General features: G+C 35.4%; 1 protein-coding gene across 3 annotated transcripts in view; it reads left to right on the top strand.

Annotated features, from left to right (window-relative positions):
* The window catches only part of LOC129740259 (dopamine receptor 1), a 708,993-nt gene that overhangs the window by 1,517 nt on the left and 688,773 nt on the right, over positions 1 to 18,703 (top strand). The gene's annotated exons all lie outside the window — the stretch shown is intronic.

The raw sequence follows: 18,703 nt of genomic DNA on the forward strand, positions 1-18,703 counted from the left end.
GGTTGAGATACATATGGGTGGATAGAAGAAAATTTGATTTCAAGATCTCTGTTCATCACTTTAAATTTTGTCTCACATGAAAAAATTGAAACAATCCAAAATATCAATCGTAACATGAAGTTTTAAGGTAAATAAATTTTGTTTTTCAGGAAATTTTTTCTAAAATGCTCATTATGGGTTCAATTAGTAGTGGAGAGTGGGGTAACGTGGGCCGCTCTAAATATCTCAGCTGAGATAAAAATATCAATCCAACTGTCATGGTCGTCGCTTTGCGTATGCATGTTTTTCTATATGTTGTTGACTTATATACGTATCATATGATTCTTTTATTTAACTAGTCTAGAAAAATATACTTACATAATTAAATAAGCACCCGCTGATTGCATCCGTGGGAGACCTAAATTACATAACAAAAATGTCATGTTCTTTCACGCGGAAATGGAATTTTTGATGAAACATCAATAAGTCACACAAACGCAACCAATTTGCAAATCATAGCTTGTGGGGTATCTTGAGCCACTTATATTTTGGTGTTTTTATACACATTATGAACTTAAAATACGTTTTACCTGTCTATTAAGTTTTCTTTTGCCAAATAGAGAGTTGTGAAAAATATTTTGTCCATATTTTCCAATGCGGTAGAGACGAACAAAAATCCTATATAAGGAATTTTTCCGAAACTTCCGCTAGCTAGGAATTAGGAATTGTTTGATCATACCGGCTCTCTAATCTGAAATTGCTTTAAAATAACTAAATGAATTATTTCAGTTTTGGGTCAACTTAAAAACTTTCCACGTTATCTTGCCAATTAGAATTTGGTGGCCCACGTTTCCCCACAGTTTTCCAGAATAAAAATAAATACTTTTTTAAAAACAGTCTGAACTTGGGAAATTCATGTATTAAAAAATGAATAAAAATGCCTACTGATATTTTAAAAATTAAGAAAACCTTTCCATATATTTTTTTCCTTTTTATATTTTAAGATAAAAAAAGTTATGATGCAAAGAAAAAAGTGGCCCAAGATACCCCACTCTTCCCTACCTATAATTCAAAATGGTGTATTTCTCTTCTAAATAGATCGTGATCATTACTGATTGCGAGATAACTTCTTATATTCATCCAATAACCAGTGTTCGTCACTAAAGCGCTAATCCGCTTATCACTAATAAGTCCGTTAACTTTTTGTTAGCGGTTTAATTTTGCCGCTAAATTTTTATTGAGATAGCGAATTCAAAAGTTCCGTTATTTTTTGATTCCGATAACTCCCATATATTTGTTTTAAGTCACGTATTTGTATGAGAGTATGAGGCTGCCAGATTTTTTTCGTCACAGAACAGGGCCGGCAAATCCTGGCTTTCTTATCTAAAAATCTGCCAAAATCCGGGCATTTGATTTAAAAATTTTCAACCCAAAATCCGGGCATTATCCTGGCACATTTAGGTAAAACCCATGAAATTTATAACAAAGATCAATAAAATGCTTGAATCAGTATTTTTTTCCATCGAAACACATCATCAGTAGATTCAAATGGTATTTAAGCCTTCCAAAAAACCGTTCATAATTATATTGTTAATATTTGCTCAAGAAAAATCGTCTTTGGACGCAAAAATTTAAATGTCTAGATTTGAGTTAGTTGTGTGATTTAGCAAACAACGTGAAAAAATCCGGGCAAAATCAGGGCTATTTTCACAGAAACCGGGCATAAATAATAGCTAACTTATTCAATGTTAGTTAAATACGCTAAACGTGCTGAAAAAATTATCCCTTCAACCTTAAAGCGCTAATCGCTAATCACTGTTGATCAATAACAAGGCTGGAACAAATATCATATTCTTTTTTGTCATCTACGCTTCGACTTTCTGAAAATCTCGAAGGAGGGAATAAATATAGTTTTAAGCGAAGGAATTGAAATTCGAAATTCGAAGAAAATAATCGAATTTTCGATCAAGTAGCAAGCAGAGTAAAAAACAAAATGTGGAAGGTGTGAGTTGTATCGCCTTATGTTCCCTTGATTTTTTTTTTCTATTTTGGTTAAAAATTCACTCGATATAACGGTTTTGTGCAATGTAGATTGTTTATAACCTTTTATTGTATTTCTTCTGTGGATGTTGGGAAAAGAAGTGCTAATAGAGAGAAAATAAAAGACACGCTTGTAGGGATGAGATGTAGGATAAGCAGAAATTAAATAAAATTTGTAGGATGGAGGATGGAGATGTGGAATATGAAAGATTTCTTTTTTGGTGAAAAATTAATGCTAGAAGAAGTACGAAACAAATCCTCATGAAAATTTATATAAGAAAATACGTTCTTTTGTAGAAAAGAGGAGTGCTTATTATGCCCCGAGCGCTCGTTATGCCCTTATCTCCCCAATTTTTTTGTTATGAAATATTTTTCAAAAAACAATTTCAGTTTCAATTCTATTTAGTGCATCTTGTGTTTTGTAAATGTTCAACATCAAATTCAAAAAGGTTGTGATAAACTAAAAAAAGCCACAAAATTGATATTCTTTCGAAGTGCAATTAAAAAATGCAATTTTTGTATAAGCTTTTGTTATTGAAAAAACTTTTAATAATAGGTAAAAATCATTCCAGAAAAAGTTATAGAAGATTTATATTTGTTTAGTTTTCCACATTTAACGAATTAAAAAAAAATGCCAGAATTTTTTCAGCACGTATCCAGGCTGGACAAACCTGGCAATTTTTATATAAAAATCTGGCAAAACCTGGGCATTCGATTTTAAATTGACGACCATAAATCCGGGCAATATCCGGGCAAAGTTTGTCAAAACTCAGAAATTCTTCAACAAAAATCAAGAAAAAAAAATGAAAAGACACTTCATGATAATTTTTTTATATCTTGCTCGAAAAAATTCGTTTTGGAGATGTTTGTTGATTTTTTTGTTTAATTTGCCAAATAAAGTGTATTATAAATCAGGGCAAAATCCTGGCATTTTTTAATGAAATTCCGGGCCGGGCCGGACCGGACTGTTCTCAAATTATATACTAAATATCCAGGCAAACCCGGATAAAACCGGGCAATCTGGCAACCTTAGCCTATATGATAGTTTCAAGAAGTCGCGCTTCAAAGTTGTGAAGGTGCTCAATTTTTCATATACCGTCAACTGGGGGAACATTGATCACTTTTTTAATTCGTTTGCGAATGTTTTGGAAGTGGTTGTTTTCTTGAAACACTAAAAAGTTTTAAAATACTTACTGAGGTAAGGAGTATAAAGTATGATCATCGATAGCACAATATTCAAACGACATTAGTTATCCAAAGTTACTTTGATCACTATGGTTTTAACTCATCTCAACATCTTCAAAATTATTGGATTGATGCCAATCAGCACAGTAGGCTTAAAACATCAATAACAGTATTTTTTTGTTTGGTCTCAATTGAATTGTTTAACGTTTTCTTTCAAAAACAAATAAATTCAAAATAAGGACAATTTGCTGCATACATTTAGGGGCAAAAATTATAAAAATTCCTCAATAATTTTTGGCCTCAAAATCAAATGAAATTCTACCATCATGCACTTCCCTAGGTCCTCTCACTGTTTCTTTTTTCTTTTTTTATTGAAACTTATCCATTGGATAAGGTTTTTAGCCTTTTGTTCTATACAGGCTTTCTCATAGACAATATCAGTTTTTTCTAATATCCAAAAATTATCATATAATAACCATTAAAATAACACAAATATTATACCTAGGCCAAAAAAAAGTTAAACTTTCATATAAAATAACCCATTTTCTTCTAAATGCTATCATATTATCAGGAGAATTGTTTGTTTGTGAGTTTTCGAAAAAAGATATTTTATAACTTTAAAACTACATTTTAAGTAATATACAAAAATCTCCAACTACAAAACATATTTACCCTATTTGAAACTCAATTTATAGGCTTTCAAACATAGAAAACAGTTTTCATATAATTTGATTTCAGGGCTTGTGATATAGCTCAGTTGGCAAGTCTGTTGTCTCCTGAGCCGATGTCCGCGAGTTCGAGCCCAAGAGTAAACATCGAACACAGTTGTACCGGATAAGTTTTTCAATAACGATCCGCCAACTGCAACGTTGATAAATTCGCGAATGCCATAAAGATGGTAAAACGACTATAATCGAAACAAAAAAAATAATTTGATTTCAGACTTAGTTAATGATGATTATCTGCAAAAATTTCATGTTGATCAAAGTTCTCCCAGTTTACGGTATTTTTTCGAATTCAATCAAAAAAAATGTTAAAAAAAATTATTAAAAATTCGAGTTTTGCACCAGATGTACACTGAAATATGAAGAATCGATAGGTATACTTAACTCAAAATTTATGATTATGGGCTTGTACCCCTGTGATCCTGAGGGCCTCAATTACTGATTTCACTTTAAACTTACACATTTTAAAACTTCAAGTGTTTTTGCAGATTTCTTAAACTTTTATTTTTCAAGTTAGATAACGTTTGAGTTTTTTTTGGAAAAAAAAATCATCCTCTTTTCAACGTAAAAAAAAACAGCGCATCAAAACGCATTCAAATTCATTCATTTTCCAGCTATTTAAATAAAATAACAAATAAAAATTATATATAGATTTTCGGTATAAAATAGAGTAAACATGTGTAAAAAAAAAGTAAAAAAAACAAAAAAATTGATGAAAAAACAAATTCAAGCAAAAGACTGAAAATTACAAAAAAAAACTAAAAAATTATGAAGAACGACAAAAACAGCAAATAAAACAAATGATAGCAAACATTTTATAAACATAACAAGAAAAGTGGAAAATGCTTCAAAAACATAATTAGAAAATTAAAAATGACTACAAATGGTCGAAAATTGACCAAAAATAACGTGTTTGATAATAATAACAGTTATTTTGTAGAAAAAACTGAAAAAAATTGAGATAAAAAAACCGTTCGATGTTGGCAACATTATTTTTTGGCAACACAAAATGTACGGGCGTGTTGCCAAAATCGAATGGGGTCTGTATTTGATATTTTTATGCCTTCTTGGCTAAATGGCACCAAAACAATAATTTGGAAGATGGGGGATACGTAAAAAAACTGATCAAAGCTACCCTGAAACATGAAATCTGATTTTGTGATAAACATTTAATTGAGGCCGCTAATATAGTTTAAATATTCTGCAGTCAAAGATCGTGTTTGAAACTTCTTTCTTCAGTAAATGTATTTTTTTTTTTTTTTGTATGTTTTATTTAGTGAGGGATTAACCTATTGTTTTCACCCTCTTAAAAAAGTAGTTTTTACAGTTTAGATGACATTGAATAGATCACTTTGTTTTAAAAATCTGATCACTAATTTTTCCTTTTTCCGATCGTTTTCCAGTATTTCCGCTAGGTTCCCTTCGGTTAGTACTTCTCGTCTCAAGTTTTCGTATTTTCGGCATTCGAGTATGATGTGTTTGACCGTCAATTCGATACCACATGTTTCGCATATCGGTGTCTCCGCTCCCTCCATCAAATGTTTATGGGTTATCCAGGTGTGGCCATTTCTTAGTCGAGTAAGGATCTTCTGCTCTCTCTTGTTTTTAACATCTTTCCATTTATTAGTTGTTTGCTTTATTTCTTTGAGTTTTACATCTTGCTGATTCCGCCAGTTCCGCTCGTGTTGAAATTTTAATTTTGTTTTTAACCACTTAAGCGCGTCCGCTTTAGGGATTTTCGTAACATGCCTTTCTCCATTCCTTCCTAAATTTGCAAGTCTATCAGCCTCTTCATTTCCAGGGATTCCAACGTGACTGGGAACGCAGACCATCGTTGCATTTTTAATATTTTTATGGGATAAAATATGTTGGATGATTGGATGTTTCGTTCCCGATTCTAAGGCGGCCAGTACACTAGCCGAGTCTGTGTAAATAACCGTTGGAGAAATAGCTTGTTCAAGTGCTACGTCAATAGCTATAGCTTCAGCCGAAAAAATTGATAATTTTTCGGGCAGGTTTCTATAAATGCTCTCCTCTGTTGGATTGTAAATGCCAAAGCCTATTTTACCACTAGCTAGTGATCCGTCTGTGTAGATTTCTCTTCCGAAATCGTATTTAGTGGCTTTTAAGTTAGCGAACATTCTGACCGCTGAGCTCTTATTGCCACCTGTTTTGAAATGGTTTTTAACTGACCAATCAATTCGTGGCGGCTTTTCATTCCATTTTGTGGTAGTTTCGGTAAGAAGACGATATATTGGTGGGATACGATCGTTATTTACTGCAGCTAGCGCATGATTAGCTCTGTTAAGCAGATAGTTTTCGCTATTGGTCGCCCTTTCTGCAATCCAAATCGCTTTCCTTGCCCAGTTTTCAGCTACCAGAAATTCGAAAGGAAGTACTCCATTCTCTACATAAAGCGCTTCAATGGGCGTCGAACAGAATGCCCCGGATATTGTTCTAAGCATATTACAGTAAACTGTTTTTAGGCTCATAATATCAACAGGATCGAAGATTTCCCAACCGTAGAATAATTTCGATATTATTGTAGCAAAGCCAATTTTTAACAGCGTTTCTCTATTACCTAGGCTAGTTATTATTTTAAGAAAATGAATTCGAGTTGAGCATTCTTTGGTTAATATTTTTATATGGCTATTGGCATTTCCTTTTTGGTTTATATGAACTCCTAAAATTCTTGCGTTTCGTGTTTGAATTATTTCCGAGCCGTCAGCCATTAACTTTTTCAGTTTTGAAAATCGGTGTCTGCCTTTTGTGCCGTGGCATGTGTGCAGCAAGGTACTCTTTTTGGCATTGATTGCGAAGCCATTTTTTTCTGCCCAAGATAATATGCGATCTATTCCTTTCTGAAGTCTTTTTCGACAGATTGCCACAAACTTACTTCCACAGACCAGAAGAATATCATCTGCATAAATAAGTACCGATATATTTTTGGGAATGCATTTGAAGATATCATTGATGACCAAGATGAATAAAGTAGGTGATAGAACTGATCCTTGAGGTACTCCGGTTTCTTGTGATCGATCTGATGATATAGGTCCACCTACTGCAACACAGAAAGACCTATCTCGTAAGAAGTTCGTGATGACCTGGAATGTTCGATTTCCAACTTGGGCTTTTTCAAGAGCTCTCAGGATACCTGGTCGCCATGTTCGGTCGAATGCCTTAGAAAGGTCTAGCGAAACTAACTCCGAATGAAGTTGATCATGTCGATGTTCAGTTAGAATGTCCTTAAGCTGACTGAGGTGACTGGTGGTACCTCTGCCACTTCGGAATGCGTGTTGGTTCGGGTGCAAAAGATTGTTTTTTTCCAAATGTTGCTGTAGCCGCCGGTTTACCATTCTTTCGTATATTTTTCCTAGGCACGATGTCAACGCGATCGGTCGGAAACTATTCAACTCTCCCGGTTTGGGAATAGGGATAATGATACTTTTCCTCCATTGTTTTGGGTATTCGCCACGTTGCCAGAGTATGTTAAAAACTTCTAAAATAATCTTTTTCGCTTCAGGGGGCATATTTTTGACCATACTGTAAGTTATTTGATCTAATCCTGTTGATTTACCAGCGCATTTACTGAGAGCGGTATTTAATTCGAGTCCTGAGAAATCTACATCTATGCATTTGTTTTCGGGAATAGACGGCGGCGGTGCGTAATTGATTTCCTGTAGTGTTTCAGAATAATCACTTGCAGTGAAACTTTTCTCAAACACATCAGCAAGATGGTTTGCGATTTTTTGTGGGTCATCAGTGAATTCACCTTGGATAGACATTCTCCTGGTACGGTTCGCTTTTCGCCCAGTGATCTTGCTGAACTTTTGCCACATTTCGGAGACAGGGGTATTGGGATTAAAAGAGTTACAGAATTCGCTCCAAGCATGATTCTTCCCTTTTTCTATAGCTGATCGTGCATCAGCTCTGGCTTTGCGAAAATCTTCATTGCGGGCTTCCCATTCAGATGCTGTTCTATCTGTTCTTCGTAGTTTTTTCCACTTTTGTTTCCGGTTTTCAATAAGTGCGCCGATTTCTTCTGTCCACCATGGAGCAAATTTGGAGGCAGTATTTCCAGTCGTCCGTGGTATCGAACGCCTAGCAGTTTGGAAAATGGCCTCAGTGATGTTCTCAATATTTGGTTGCGATATGCAGAGGAGTTCGTCGCTTATTTCTTGGTAATACTTTTCCCAATTCGCTTCTTTAAGCTTCCATTTTTTAACAGCAGGGACAGTGGGACAAGCACTGTCCAGTTCGATTTTTATGGGGAGATGATCACTGTTGCTAGGGTCCGATTGGGTGGACCATTTAAATTTGCTTATGAGGTTGGTTGAGGCGAAAGAGACATCAATTGCGGTGTCCTGTTTGTTCTGATGGGGACTGAACCTCGTTTTAGAACCGTCATTTAGCGGTGCCATTTCGTAATCAGCTGCCCACTTGGCAACAGTTTCACCCATGTTGTTAGTGAAATTGTCCCAGGTGAAATGTCTGCTATTGAAATCTCCTCCAACAAGGTATGGGGGGGAGAGGTTTGACATCAGATCTCTCAACGCCCTGTCCGCTGTGTTGTAATAGCCTGACTTGAAATGGTTGTAGATACAGATCAGAGTTACTTTCACTGGGGAAAGTAGTCTGACTGCTACCGCTGGGATTTGTGTCTCGATTTCGATCAAATCGTGTGGAGCCTCCTTCAAAATACCCATAACAGCTGGACCTTTTCTACTTCCCGGATAGAACTTCGAGGAGTAAATGTTGTAGTTCTTGGTTAACAGCGCGTTGTAAGAATCGGTCATGGTCTCCTGTAGCATCAAACAAATAGGCAACTTACCCCAGATCATCCGTGTTAGTTCCGCCTCGTTACACCAGAAACCACGAACATTCCATTGAAGGACAAGGAACTGTCCCCGGGAACGAACGGGCTTTGATCGTGATACTTGCATGGGTGCTGGGTTTCTGGGAACGGGTCCTCTGCTCGTACCTTCGCCGGGATCCCATCTAGGTGTCGTGTGGATGTGTCGTACTGTCGGTTGGTTGATGTTCAATGGACGTAGCAGAGTGGGGAATGACCTGGGGAATTGATTCGCATTTGATACTGTTCGGAAAATTGAGTTTGAGGAACTTACCCGCAAGTGTCCCGGGTGCCCCCGTACGACACACTCCCGACGCACATCTGGCGTCCCAGGATCATGTCGGGCAGTCGACGGGGGGCGAAGGCTTTGGGACAACGTTGCCCCCACCGAGGAAGTGGAGGTCGGGTCACCTTCAACAGGTATGAGGATAGCGTCCTGGATGGTTACCGATCGCTTCCACATATTACCGAGGGACTGATGCTCAAGCCCCTCGAACCTCCGATGGGGTGGAATCTCCTCCTGGCGACTGGTTGATGGTTTTTTAGCGGTATGTTGGTTATTTGGTGTTAACGTGGTAGTGGATTTGGTGATGGTAGTATTGTTTCCGTATGTTTTAGCTACGAAAAAACTTCCCTTTGGTCGTTTGATTCGTAGCTTCTTCTTCTTCGGACGATAGTTGAACTTCTTCTGTGCTGTCTTCTTCTTGGTTTTTGCTTTGCTTTACATTTTTATTGCTTGCTTTTTCAGCCAGGGGAGATTGCGGTCCTCGTTTTCCATTGCTTTTTTTGTCGGTTGGTGGATTTACTGTTGGATTAGTTAGTGTTTTTCTTGATTGCCTGGTGAATGGTTTTGGTGCTTGGAAAGACGAACTTTCTTGTTCTTGTTGGTTGTTTGTGGATGTTAAGTTTCCAGATCGATTCATAGGGGTAACCGATCGACTGCGATCTTTCGCCGGTGTCGTGGGTGATGTCGACAAGTTATTCTCACGGAAATAGTTTTGCACTTTTTCCTTAAAAATTTTGTGATCTAACGCCATTTTTTGATTCTCTTTTGTCAGTTGTTCGATGTGAGCAGTTAATTTTTGTACATTTGCCATAAGATTTTCAATAATTTTATCTTTGTTTGCACTGTCAGCATCGGTAACCGATGCGTATGTGGGTTTGGCATTTAGCGGGCCAACCCTCTTCCGAGCTTCAGCCCAGGAAATAGACTCATCCGTTTTGCAACGGATGACCGCTTCCTCATGGCGATATAATGGACATTTACGTCCCGCCGCGGAGTGCTCATTATTACCTTCAGGGCAATGCGGACAACGAAAAGTTTCTTGGCAACTGTTGTCTGTATTTGAGTGACTTCCGGCACACCGTGTACAACGAACGGTCTGGTCACATCTTTTCTTCGTGTGTCGATAATTGAGGCAGTTTTTGCAAAACATTGGACTCTCGTAATACGTTCGTATGGACACTTTTATCCATCCGAAATAAATTTCTTTTGGCAATCTTGTACTACCAAAAGTCAAGACCATCATCGGCGTGTTGGTTTTTTGCTTGTCGACAAATTTCGTAATTTTCCGAACTGCTGTCACACCCTGACTACTCAGCTGTTTTAATATTTCTTCTTCTGATACATCAGTTGATTCTTGTAAGTAGACCATTCCGAGGGTTTTGTTGAGTCCAGGGTGATCGATAATTTCAATCGAAGTATTGGTATCCAACTCTTTAATTTTCTTCAACTCCTCCGCAAGCTGAACGTTGTAGGTACTTAGCGTATAGCTAAGTCCCTTACCATCAATAGCCATGTCGATTTCCTTCCTGAGAGGTTTTCCAATTTTTGCTTCCACTACAGATGCAAACCAAAACGGGTTTTTGGGCAGCGGTGTAGGGTTTTCTCCAGGCCTTTGCACTTTTAAAAAGATTTTGCGACCGTCGAACGTTGACGAACGCATATACGGGGGGATAGGGGATGAATCCACATAGCTTGTGGACCCCCCACCCCCGGGGGGTGCGCCAGCCATGGCGCCGAGGATTATATTTCACTTTTCACTGCTTTTTTTTTTATTTTAATTTTCGGGGCAAATAAGACACTAGTGATTTGGGGAAAAGCAGTCCCCTAAAAACCCACTTTTAAGACCCTTCCCAGGTATCACTTCTCAATTGCTTCTATTTATTATTTTTCTTAAAACCTTCTCGAACGTTGCTATTATTGCGAACACTACTGTTATGCGACTTATGTAGTGAACTTTTCGAGTAGCCCGGACACCAACCAGTGCTCGACTACTATCTAGCTTCTCTCACTTTTGAGCAAACGCTTCGATATCCTAACAGATTGTGCAATATGGTTTGCACTAATACCACTAATAACCACACTACTTCCATGCGCTACGAATCGCTGTATTCGTAACAACTTTCATTTGGGGGGAATGTTTGCTTTCATAAAGCTGCCCCAGTCGCACAATCACTTGTGAACTTCGCGATGTTTATTTTATTGAGGACCGAATGTTGCTCAATTTCTTCGAATCACTCAATACCGAAAAAAAACACCGGAAAATTGCAGTTTTTGCGCTTCAAACACCATCCACGATATCGCATCGGATTAAGGTATGTACTATCCACGATCACACGTAAGTACAACCTTCAATTATAATTATCAAAACTCGAAAACATTCCAAAATTGCCAGCAAGAATCGGAGTAAGAATAAACCGCACTTCTGTCTTTGCTAGGGCGAGTAAATGTATTGAACCTTTGAAGCGTTACCAAAAATCAACCCTTTCAAAAATTCATTAATAAATGCAAAAAGTTATCAATGTTCCCTCAGTTTACGGTATGTAATATCAAATGTTAAGTTGAAATGTTGGAGGATTGTTTTTAATTTATCGAATAAAAAACCTCCTTCACAGCAAATTTTGGGATGTTATTTTGTTAAGTCAACAACATAGTAGAGGAGAGTACTTGATCCCTTTTTCTTATTTTCATTATATCTTTTTGAAAAAAAAATTGCAGAACGCCGTCTTTTGCATTTTCTGACAGCGTATAATTTTAAGTTTATATGCTGCAAAAGTAAGATCGATACATGAACCCGCTTATGGAAAGGATATATTTTTAAGGTGAACAGAGATCAACTTTACCTAGCATATAATGATGGAGGCATAAAACTAGTCGATCCAGAATCGAAAGCAAAATCCTTGTTTATAAAAAATATAAACTATAATGTTAGTGGAGAAAATAATGTAAATGAGTTCTATTTATTTGACTATTCCAAGCTGCACATGCTACCGTTAAACTTTAGAGAGTGGATCAATCAGGCTAAATATTTTAAAGAACACCAAACGGATTTAAATACATGTGCATTAATTAATAACAGATTTATAACCGAAAAAGATATAATTCCAAAGGCACAATCTGATCATCCAACATTAAAATGTAATATAACCTGGCAAATTAAAAATTCAAATTTTGTATCGTCTGAAGACAGAACAAGGCTTTTTGTTTACGTAATGATTTGATTCCTAATAAAGAAAAACTTAACGGTTACAATATCGGAAGACTGAATACCACCTTATGTGAAAAATGCCATCAAAATGATAATAATTACCACAGAATGTCAAAGTGTAATGCAGCTAGAATAGTTACAGATTGGGTAAAAAATTTGATAAGGCAAAAGTTTAAGATAAACCTATTAGAACTAGAAGATTTTTTGTCAGTAGATATTGATGATAATAATAAAAATGAAAAAGCAGCAATGTGGATGACGATTCGTTGTATTTCCCATTGCATAAAGCATTTCCCAAACGCGAATTTGTTCATGTTAAAAAAAAGAAATTAGAGAAATGAGATGGGAGAATAGAAAGCGATATGAAAAATATTTTGGTCAAAAGCTTAATATATGTTAGGAAATTACAGAAAAGGACAGGTTTAGGTCTTTATTGTAGCATAGCTCTGATGTAATTTAGATTAATTTTAATTCCTCAATAAAAAAAAATTAAAAACAAAAAAAACAAAAAAAACCCGTAGATTAACTAGATGTGTTTTCGTGAGATAAAAAAATTGTGATGTTTTGAAAGTTAACCCTTCATTTCATGATTTTTTATTTTTTCTCGAAAAAATTCTCAATAGTGCGCAATGATGAATACATGAAGGGAAAAATAAGGAAAAAATATTATTTTCACATATTTCGGTTATTTAGCAAAAATATTAATTGTTGCAAATATGCAACAACATGAAACGGTTACACCGTTTTTTCTTCACACTCGACAACTGGAAATAAATGCTTATTCCTAATTTCTTTTGCACTAATTATGGTTTTCGCACAGGAACTTCGCAAATCTAGATTTCTGGACACCGGAAAGTTAAGAATTTATCTGGGAGTAGTTATGTATGTTGGTTTTCCACCATGGGTGCACGGATTCACCGCAGTTTCTGCCTAAGTATGTGCTCACATGCATTCTTGGACCGACCCCATGGCTTCGTATGTAGGTATATTTTGGAAGAACGAGTCAATCAGGTTACTTAGAGGTATTCCGGCATCCGTGCATATACCTGGCCAGCTGGCAGCTGGATAAACATTCATATAATCAGTTATAAGAGGAAACACATCTTACCTGTCGCCCACTTACGGGATTCGAACCCAAAAGTTTTCTCGTCGATACCGGGAATCGAATCCAGCCTGGCACATCGGAACCAGACTCGCACCAGCTTATCCACTAGACTACAAAGACTCTCGAGAAATTAGCTAGGAGTAGTTATGCGATAATATACCACCTACTGAGGAAATTATTCCTTACGTTTGCTTGAAGGTGCTAAAAAAAACGAACACACACACATAGGATCTCAGTGAAACTTCATGTTTCTTTGAAGAGATCTAATTTACTTAACTCTAAGGCGTACATCTTTCAAGGATTTTATGGCTAGCATCTTACCACCAGACCACGGAAAGAGCACTATATGTGCCGTGATCGGGATTCGATCTCATGGACTCTGGCTGGAACGCTATCCTCTAGGCCACGACCGGCGGCAAAATGGAAAGCTTCTTACCTATACAACTTTTCTGAACATAACCTTGAACAAATCAACACAAATCAATTCCGAAAACGTTTTTAAATTGGTTCTGATAAAGATTCTCAATCTTAAATCATACCATAACTATATGGCAGTTTTAATAAACAAACTTGATATTGAAGAGCAAAGTCTCAATTTAGTTTTGAAGGAATGATCCAATTACAAATTGCATTAAACTATTAAATATCATTTGTTGGCAAAATTAAAAGAATAATAAAGATATCTTCGGAATGAGCATTAGAATTTGGAACATGATTCTAAAATTAGAATTCAAACTTGAAATCAGTTTAAGAATAAAAAAGAAATAAAAATAAAACTAAATTCGAGAACAAAAAGTTTCAATTTAAAATCAACTTCCAGAGCTTCCAGGAAAAGGTTGAATAGTATAAATAAAGAGCATTTTTCGTCGTTTGATAATAAGAAACGGCTCATTGGCATTTTGTAATTTTCAATCAAATCATTCATTCATCTCTAAGAAAAAAAAAAAGGCAAAACAAAACTTCAAATCTCGGTTATCGAATGTTGGCAGATAGTACTGAATTTTCAAGTGGAAAAATAAAAAAGCGTATTCGTTGTTCGTTTTTAGATTTTTAAACTCTCTGGATAAAGCCCCGTTCTTGAGTTTGAATCACGTTGAATAATATAGAACTTTTGAAAATTGGTGTATGCTTATTTTGCAAGTTATGAAGGTATCCGACATTTTTTTTTATTCAAAATATGTATTTGTTATACCAATGGGCCGCGGAAAAAAAATCAAAATAATGTGTTTTACATACGCTGAATTACAAATCCTAAATAAGTTAATTATTCGGACCCGTCCTAGTTTAAAGTTTGATAAATTTTGAACTTTTAATAATATTTTTCTAGTTTTGATAACGGTTTAGAGCAAAACTTTTATTTTTTTTCACCTCGGGGGCCCTCTTTATTCAGGGGGGGAGGGGGGGGCAATTTTCTCATCCCCCCCTCTTAATACGGCCTGAACATGATAATAAATCATTAATAACGAAAACATTGTCATCGGGAAACAAATACACTGTTTAACGATGCAAATTTCGAAAACACACTATGGAACCCATATAACTAGCTAGGGTACTACCGTTGCATGGTGTTGCAAATTTGCAACAGTTATTGAAAACCCATTATATCAGAGAAAAAACAAAAAAAAATCTCAAATTTTGTTTATAATGTAAATTACTTTAGTGGGAATACGAAAATATTTTTTTTGAGTCGAAAAAAAATTCTCAATATGAATTACACTAGGCCAAAAATTTGAAAAATTAGGCTTTTTCCACATTCCATATTTTTCAAGACAAAAAGAATTCTAAAAGTTTGTCTCCTACTCAATTTTTATTGCATACTTAAAGGCGCAATTGTCTAATTTTCAGATAAAAGCAATTTTATGAGTCCATTTTATCGAAAAATTATTGGATAAATATAAATCATTGGATAAATATCAATAATTTTGTGCTTAGCAATGATCAACATTCATTCAGAAGAAAATATATCGTTTTGGATAAGAACGATCAAGTGAACCCATAACATACATACATTTTTGAAAACTTTTTCTAAAAAAAAAGAATTTATTATTGCTTTGAAAATATGGCATTCAGAAGTTCATATTATATTCTAACAAAAGACAAATTAGAATCAATATTATTATTATCATTATTTTTTGTGGGCGAACATTAAAAAATCTATATATATAAAAATGAATGTTTGTCTGTCTGTCTGTTCCCTATAGACTCGGAAACTACTGAACCGATCATCGTCAAAACTGGCATCTGAGTGTTTTTGAGGCCGGGGATGGTTTCTGTAATAGTCAAAACTCCATCCGACTTAAGGAAGGAGAGGCTTCCATACAAAATTTGTAGTTTTTCGAAACAAATTAAAGTCATGACATCCATTTTCTTGAGATTTTTTTTTCCTTTGGGCGGTTTGTTTTTCGTCTCTATGGTCGAGGCGTCGCGGCCAACGTCGCAAAAGGATAGTAACCCAGGCATAGCATACTGATCAGTAGGAATATTTTGGCGCGTATTTCTCAACCAAGCATATTTTCTTTGAGGGGTTTGTTTTTCGTCTCCATGGGCGAGCAAACGTCGTCGCAAGAAGATGGTAACCAAAGCACACTGTTCATTGATTGCTGGAAAATTTAACAATAAGGCGCCTGTTTCTCAAACACGTGGGGCGATATGCAACCTACATGTGTTTTTTTCTAGCTTATTCGATTTGTACACAGCACGTTGTAATAAATGACGCCTAGATGTGACACGGATTGATATTTTATTAATCGAATCAAAACCAATTGAAAGATTTGCTAAAATACTTCCATATTTAGTTCGTGTTAATGTAGGTAGTATTCGACTTTTCATTCAAGGAACATTAGAACATGTTCAAACGTTCAACTTTTTCTGTTAAAAAAATAATTAAAAATTTGGTTTTCTTCTAGAAATTGTTACTTCGGCCCAAATACACAACTGAAACGAATTTAGAAATAAAAATGGGAGCTTTTTATTTTAAATAATTCTGAAAAAACCATTGTACTTTTTGCTTACATACCAATTCAAGTACGTAATTAACATGAAAAGTGTTTTTGTGTTACATGGCTGCATAAAAGAGACTTTTAATCCGCTTCGTTTTTGAAAAGCAAGACTTTAGAACCGATATTCAACTGGACGCAAAATTTTTAAAATAAATTTTTAGTTTACCCTTAAAGTGTTAAAAACAATATTCCTCTCTGTCAACTTACACGGTGGGGCAAGGGCAAACGTCGAACTTTTAAGAAATTCATCTTCAAATTGATTCAATATGTTGAAAAGACCAGAAGGGGTATTCCGAATGTTGAAACTGCAGCGGATATTGAAAATTATTAAATGTCTTTGTAAATGAAGGTCATTCCCTTTGAACAGCATTCGTTAAAAGTGGAGTAACAGACATAAATTTATATTGCAGGAATACTGCAGAGGTATAAGTGAAACTTGATAAAACAAAAAACAGGAATTCGTATTAAATCCATTTTAAAGCCATTACTCTGACGCATCTGTAAATAAGCTTTGCATTGACACTTGCCTCAATATGCGGGACAAATGTAAACTTAGAAATTTGTTTTTAACTAAATTTTTGAAAATTTGACTTTCAAAGAAAAAATTTAAAAAAACGCTGAGAACTTATTTAGTGATGCAACTGATATTTTTTTAAATATTTATATGTTTACCGTAGTAAATTTATTTAAAAAAAAAGAAAAGAAATTTGCACTGTATTTAATACATAACTAATTTAATATATTTTTCATTACCATGATAAGTGCTGTTTGGGTATCGAGCCGGTTAGATTTGCCTACCTTCTTCAAGCAGTGGGGAACAAAATTGAAAAAGATGGGAGAGCTCCCATGTAAATATTAGATAAAGAGCTTTTCAAAGAAGGGACGATATTTAAAAAGGTTTTTTTGGGTACAGAGTACAAATTTCAGATCTTGAAAAACGAGTTTAGAGATCAGTAAATAATATATACCATCTTTAAATTGCTATTCAGAACTGCAGCTGCAGCTCTCATTTCAAAGTTGTTGGTTCTGATGATGAGGTTTGATTTAAAACAATGCTCTCCAAAATCTAAATTTTAATAAATTTTTTCAAATTACATTTATATCCGGAAGGTGTAGCAAAGCACAACGGGTCAGCTAGTGCTGTATAAAGATCTTTGTCACATTTTATTAGATTTCAAACAAAGTGCAATAACTCAAAAAATAAAAAATTATAAATCTCTGAGATAACAAACTTGTTGTTTCGTTCTATTCGTCTAATATTTCTAGAAAATTTGATCTATGTAAAACATTTCAGTTTCGAGGTGTAGCTGAGGAATCAAATATCCCCAGGGATCAAGTATCCTCATTCTCCTCTAAGGCGGCATCCATAAATTACGTAACGCAAAAAATGCACTTTTTTAACTCCCTCCCCCCCGTATGTCACAAATCGTAACGCTTCGACGTACCCCCCTATGGAAATTACGTAACGCTGATAATTCCCCCCCCCCATCTTCTCATGTTCAAAACTGATTTTCGAAGGTTAAAAAAGATTTTAACATAAAATTTTTGAACCCCTTTTCAAAACGAAAATAATATCCATCCATATCGCTTTACTCATTGATGATAACTCTCTGATAAAATAAATTGATTGTCTTATCACGAGTTGCTCTGTGCTTGTTAACTGATGATCTACCTTGTTTACTTTATTTTGTTTAAGTAGCATAACATTTGATTTAAAATATACTGCACTTAGAAATATTTTACGGAATCATTAAAATTGCATTTAAATAAAAAAAAATCCGTCTTGAGGTAGGATTGAGTTCTTGGGGGCAAATGTACCTAATATTCGGTTTTCCAACGGTTATTTTACGGATATCCAATGCTCATTTTAAGGAGTCTATCTCAGAATCTTTAAAGAGGAAAGATTACAAACCAGTTTTTAACTAATTTTGGTTGGCATATCATTCTGCAAAAACTGCATGCCATAAAAAAGCTCCGATTAAACTGAAAATTTTAAGGAAAAAATCGTCACGTAACGATGAGCATACCTCCCCCCCTTCCCTATGTCACAATTCGTAACGCTCGAGCTTACCCCCTCCCCACCTAGGAGCGTTACGTAATTTATGGATACTCCCTAAATACATATCACATCTTTTGTCTAGAATAATTTGAGTCCTTATTAGAAGTGCGCTTACGTGCAACTGTCCTATGTTTAATAGCCTGACCCTACCTCGTTCAATAGAATTAAAATTCTCTAGCAAAATCAATAGAAAGTATTGCATTATCTTTCAAACCATTCACAAGAATTTCATTCAACACACCTCGTCCAACTGAATTTAAAAATTTCC

This window comes from Uranotaenia lowii, chromosome 1, assembly GCF_029784155.1.
Source record: "Uranotaenia lowii strain MFRU-FL chromosome 1, ASM2978415v1, whole genome shotgun sequence".
NCBI lineage: Eukaryota > Metazoa > Arthropoda > Insecta > Diptera > Culicidae > Uranotaenia > Uranotaenia lowii.